This window comes from Sciurus carolinensis, chromosome 4, assembly GCF_902686445.1.
Source record: "Sciurus carolinensis chromosome 4, mSciCar1.2, whole genome shotgun sequence".
NCBI classification, from domain to species: Eukaryota; Metazoa; Chordata; class Mammalia; order Rodentia; family Sciuridae; genus Sciurus; species Sciurus carolinensis.
Window position 1 is genome coordinate 11,905,531 of NC_062216.1, and position 6,614 is coordinate 11,912,144.

Consider the following 6,614-nt stretch of genomic DNA (forward strand, 5'->3'; position numbering starts at 1 on the left):
TGACTCTCAGGGTGGGGGTGGGGGCTACTAGCTTTCCAAACACGGACTTGCATTTGAATGCCAGAAATTTCATTCTTCAATGATGCAGAGGGAACGGTGACATCTTTGTGTGCCCAACTGATCTCTCCAAGCCCATTAAAATTTTTTAAGAATTTTATTCTAATTCTAATGTTTTCGAATCACTTAGTATATTTATACAAAATGTTGACCTTGGGACCCTAATTCAACCAGCAAATCTGAATTCCTGGGATTAAAAATCAAGAATTTGGATTTTTAAAACACATTGGTCCTTATGTACACACTTGAGAAGCACCATTGTTTCTCAACATGGTCACCAGGTAATCACTGTTTGAAGCCACAGATTGTAGATCAAGCCTGAATTGCTCTGATTGTCTGAGCTGCTGGACATAATTTCTTTCGGTAAGGAACTATGATAAGTTTTTAACTTGTAATTTGCACATGTGCCTAAAAATTGGGGGTATAAAGTTGAGCTATTTATAGTATCTCAACAAAGTACATCATTATTCACCTGAAAATGTATTCCTGTATTTATTCCAAAGAGGGACCAGAATAGTTTTAGCCATGTGGTTTTGCACCTTCACCTTCTTTCCTGCATTTGTGAGAAGAGTTTGTTCTTGTGGGATTCTCAACATCTCTGACACCCGTAATAAGGTCGTTCCACCTTCTCTCTCCATTTCATTTTTCTGCACCCTACAATAGGCAGCAGTTCTCTGCCGGCTGATACTCTCTTGCCAATGTGCTGAGCGAACTGGAATGAGGAGAGCTACCACCAGAAAAGATAACCACAAATCTGTTATGATGTTCTTTTTTAATCCTCAAAAGCGACTACTGAATCAGAAGTAATCTAGATTTCTCAGGTTGTTTTAAAGAAAAGTATTTATTTACATAGGACCCTGGTCACATTGTCACCATCTGAGGGAGATCTAGCACAAAGCTGGAACAGTGTGGCAAGACAGTGGGGTGAAGCCGGGCGCGGTGGCACAGGCCTGTAATCCTGGTGGCTTGGGAGGTTGAAGCAGGAGGATTGAGAATTCAAAGCCAGCCTCGGCAGTTTAGCAAGGCTGTAAGCAACTTAGCGAGACCCTGTCTCTAACTCAAACATAAAAAGGGCTGGGGATGTGACTCAGTGGTTAAGCACCCCTGGGTTCAATCCCCAGTCCTTCCCTGATCCCCCCAAAAGAGACAATGGCGTGGAGTTGAGCTAGTCTGGAGGGTGCACCGCATCCTTGGGAACGGGCTATGGGTTGGGTGGGAGGGAGGCCATCCCACCATGGCTCAGATGCATGGCAAGATCAGGCTTGATTCTGCTCAGACCCAAACCTGGGCTGTCCAATTCGGGGGGTGGTGCCCGCGGACGGAGGTTCCAGAAGGCGGCGCCACCGTGTCATCGGCGGGTGTTGTGCCACGATTCTGGAGCATACGTACATTCACGGCATCTCTTACCAAAGACTGGTGAGGGCAGGAAACAGGCAGTGAGCTTTGGCACCCAGGGGAACGATAAGCAATGACAAAAGCGTTGGGAACACAGCCAAGCAGGACACAGGCCTTGAGGGAAATGGGGGAGGAGGCATGGGAAAGGGGAGCTGAGGCCAAAGCCCCGCTGCAGGCCCAGCAGACGTCACATCCCAGGGCGCCCGACGTCACGCAGCTTCTACTGTCCTGCTTTGCTTGACCGGAATGCCCGGCCTGAAACCGGGAGGCGCCTGGCACTCGGGGGATGGATCGATCCTACAAGCAGTGTGATGCGTGGTTCAGAATAAAGAATCAGCAAACCAAGGCTTCACCCCATCTCCCGACACCCCACGGGATTGTGCCCTAAGCGGCCGTGGCTTCTGGCACCTACGGGGGCACTCGGGTCCCTCTGGCTGTCGAGTCTCCATTTCTCGCTCTTCTCCCTTCTCTTCTCCCTCTTGTCTTCTTCCTTCTTGTCTCTTCCTCTCTTTCTTTGTGGCCTTCTCTCCCGTCTTCTCTCCTCTCCCCTTCTCTCTCTCTCTCTCTCTCTCTCTCTTTTCCTCCAATTAAAATTCCCAGGGTTCCCCTCTAGTCCCTTCCTCTTGTGGAGTCCTGTGATTCTGCCTTCTCCAGGGCAGTGGCTGCTCATGGGGGCGCTTCCTCTTCCGGACGTATCCAGTGTCCCTTTATGTTTGTATCTCCTTCTAGAATTGCATTTTCCTTCTCTTGAGGCTTATTCTGAGCCCATCATTTGCATATTTACCCAAGAGAGGAGCGGGGTCCTTCTCTAGCTCATGTCCCAGGCTGTGTCTCTCCCGGGGTCTGCCGTGTCTGGCTGTGACATGGTTGGGTGGTTTCCGCTCAGGTCTGGGCCTGGCTCAGAAATGATGCTGAAAGCTGTACCCACAATGTCCAGCCGCTCCATGAGGAGCAAGCCCGCGTGCTGGCCAGGCTCCATTTTGCAGGACATGCTTCTCCCCGTGTTGACCCTGTCTACACTAGACTAGGGTCCCGTCTTGGTTCATCTATAGTTTTTCCAGTTTCTCTACCTATTGCTTCAAATTCCTGAAGCACTTAAGTTCTTCTATGAAGACAAGGCCTTTGGCAATGGTGCTGATTCCCTGGCGAGCTCGCGTTAGTTCCTTTCTCCGGGGTAGGAGGGCTAAGAAGAGGCTGGATCTGACTTTGCTCTTCGAGGTCCTGGTCACCTGGAGCTACTTGACCAACGTCCCAGAATGACCGCCGCACCTCTGTCATCGACCCGGATTTCTGTTCTCCTGCTCACTCTCTGAATACTAACGCTTTTCTTAACCACATGGGAGCGTGCCATGTGTTTCGGACCTTCCTGCCACATTATCTTTTTTTCCCCCTGCTGTTCTGATTAATTAATAATTATCTTTTTATGTTGGGCCAGGTAAAATGAAACAGTCATCCAGTTTGCCTTCCTACATTATCAATTTACTTATTTATAATTTTGTTGGCACTGGGGATTGAACCCAGGGGCACTTAACCGCCGAGCCGCATCCCCAGCCCTTTTAAAATATTTTATTTAGAGGTACGGTCTCGCTGAGTAGCTTAGGGCTTCAATAAATTGCCAAGGCTGGCTTTGAACTTGCAATCCTCCTGCCCTGGCCTCCAGAGCCACTGGGATTACAGGCGTGTGCCACTGAGCCTGCCTCCTGTATTATTTATATTGATAGGAGTCCTATAATTTTATAAGTAAAATAATTGTATTCCCCTGCAGTGAGTAGCAGATTGGCAAGCAGGGTCTCCAGATCTGAGAGAGAGACCTGCCTCCAACTGCAGAATGGCCATCTACCTGGGCAAGTCATCTGCCAGGAGGTGGACCTTCTAAGCTGACATCTGTCCTTGCGTTGTCCTGTGCAGTTCCTGCAGTGCACGCTCCCAGGGAGCCGACCCCTGCGGACCTGCCCAGGGATCTCGCCTCCTTCAGTTAAGTGGTGCCAACCTGCAGACATCCTCGGAGATCCGGCGCCTCTATCACCTAGTGAGGCCTGTTCCTAAGGGTCCTTTACGTTGTTCAAAGGCTCCAGCATCTAGGTGGCAGCATGACACAGGAACTGGGGATTCAGAAAGGACCCTAAGCTCCCTTTCTCAACACTCCTCCTGTCTGCTGAGGTCCTCCCAAACACAGGGCAGAACTCACTTTATCTCAAAAGGCAGAGCCAGCGGGTAGGGAGCAAGGTCCAGCGGGATTGTGTCGGGTGGTGCCAGCCCACCCACCCAACCTGCTTCTCCTTCTGGACCCTGAATCACAAAGGGCGGAATAGCGTCCTCTCTGCCATTCTCATCAGTCACCTCTGTTTCTAGCATGCAGACCAGCAGCAGGAATTCATCTTCAGCGGAGTGCTCAGTCTTCTGTGTCAAAGACTTGGCAGACTCGAGTATCGTGACCTCGTGGATGCTCCTCCGTGTCGGATAGGCCTAGCACAACTTGAAAATACCGTAAGCCCAAAATGCACCGGAACTGGGCGAGAGTAGTAATACAACGGTCATCTCTCCTAGCTTGGCACCACTGTGTACTCTAGTGTTGCTTGCTTCACCTCGTGATCTCGGGTGGAAGCCGTGGTTTGCTGCATCACAGAAGAGGTTTGGACCCAATAATGCTAGGCCCCCAAATCCAAGTTCAACAAAGTATGTTTTCTACTGAATGTGTGTTGGTTTTACACCATGGTAAAGTTGGAAAATCTTAAGTTGAACATTGTAAGTCAGAAATTCTTTGTACTCTAATTTAAAAAAAAAAAAAAGAAAGAAAAAGAAGAACACAAGTCTTCCAACTTTAGGCCGATGACTACTAGCTCCAGTGCTTAGTCTATACTCTTGGTTACATATACAATCCTAGATAAATATCGGGTTCTTTTCTCAACCAAGAATAGAATCAACCTAGTCTACAACAAAGAAAATTACATTTATTTGGGGATAATTCGGACTGAAATTCAGGAAAACAGAGATTCAAGCAGTCTTGAAAATGTGCTCCCAGGATTTACAAAATGGTGGCTGTATTTACAGCTTTACATCACTGGGGTGGGGTGGGGGTTGTTAGGAATTGCACTTGGTGCTCGCAAAAGTGAAGCTGGTCTTAAGAAAGGAGTGGGTGCAGTCTCCGTCTGTGGTAGTCTGGTGGAAGGGGCCCACTACCCTGGTCAGCAGCAGTTAACGGTGTTCAGGAGACTGGTCTGGGCCAGTCCATAGGTCAGCTTGAACGGGGCAGGGAGCGGGTATCTGCAGCCCAGTTCAAAGGTTCAGCTGCTGATGTGCCTGAAATCGGATTTAACCGTATCTCCCAGCACCGTGTCAGGTGCCGTGCATCAGGGCTTGTCCATTCTGACCTTCTTTTGATGCTTTCAGTCTGTATAATGTGTTTGAGATTCGTTTATAGTATTGAAGGCCAGTAGTATCTATGTTTTCCTGAGTAGTAGTCCACTTTATCAATATGCGACTGTATTTATCTTCTTCTCTGTTGAGAGACATTGGATGGTCTTAGTTTGGGAGCTGGGGTGCGGGCCTTTCTCTTGATGTGTGATCTTTCTGTGATCTCCATTACAGACTGCCCGGCAAGGTCTCACCGCTCAGACACAGCTGAACCTCCAAAGTCGCCTAAATGCACACATCCTGGTATTCTGCTCGTGGCCCCACAGCAACTGCCCTGGCTAAGTGTTATGGAATCTCCCTCTGCACACGTAGAGTTCAGCCAAGGACACACAGTGCAAATGTCTCCTGTCCTGCACACCCATGGCAGCTCCCTTGGCTTGGAGACTCCCCTCCACTCTCCCTAACTCAGATCTCAGCCCCTCAGTTCAGTGAGACTCCCACACTCCATTCAGGCTCCATCCCCTGGACCATGGTCAGAAATGTTCCCCTGACAGGTGGCCAGGGCAGCTCTGGGATTCAGTTTATTTGTTCCCTTTTTCTCAAGGATTTCATCCTCCTCTGTCCTTGTCCCATACTGGAGAAGAGCTGTTTCAGACATTTTGTCTGGTTCATTGGTGTTGATTTCAGGAAGGCCATTCCAGTCACTACGTTTCTATCGAAAGTGGAAGTCCTTGATTGACGTGCCCTTTGAGTCTCTCAATGAAAAGTCTCCCTGACTCCCCTTCCATCTTCCTTTTTCTCTTTCTTTCTCTTTCTTCCTTTTTCTCTTTCTTTCTTTCTCTTTCTTCCTTCCTTTTTCTCTCTTTCTTTCTTCCTTTCATCTTTCTTTTGTACTAGGACTTGAACTCGGGTTCTAGCGTGTGCTCACCAAGCACTCTACCACTGAGCTACGACCTCAGTCCTTTTATTTTGAGACAGGGTCTTGATAGATTGCACAGACTGGCCTTGAACTTGTGATCCTCTTTCCTCAGCCTCCTGAGTAGCTGGGATTATAGGTGTGATCCACCGCTCCCAGCTTCCCTTTCATTTCTTATCCCTCCCTTGCTACTTATGTGTTGAAGGAACTGCATTATTTGCCTGATTTTTTTTTTCCTGGTCTCAATTTCATAATGGTGGTGTTATTCTATCAGAAGACCCACTGTACCTGCTAGTTTCCTCCCTTGGTGATATTGTGAATTGTTGTATTTAATATCTACATTCACCGGCTCATCGTGGTGAATTCTGATTTATTCAGAAAACTAATATCACAATATGTATACAAATTTGATATCCTAAATTTTAAAATAGGAATATAGAACATGACCTTCATGAGGTGTTTTGGGATTTAGATTAGCTAGATTAGATAGGCTCTTTTTTTCTAGACAAAACCATTTAAAACATTGTTTTGATTGCAAAAATGAGAAGATACAAGACACCCTTTATTCCTGTTCTATATCATTCCAGATGGGATACTTCTTCTGGCCCTTTGGCAGAGTGAAAATATACCCTTATTTAAGTAGTTTCTAAACCCCAGAACAGGCAGGAAACACTGATTCTCTGTCTAGGGAGAGAATGAGGAATTTACCCCAAACCTCAGTCTCTGTAAGTATGCCAGGTTGGGGACAGTTCTCAGATGACGTTCATGAATGTCTTGAAACGCGTATTCTTCTCTTTCCATATTTCGATTGCAGCACTGTGCATGATCATGTATACGTAACGATGGAACCTGTCGTTAGGCATTGGCACGTGCACACAGTATAATATACAAT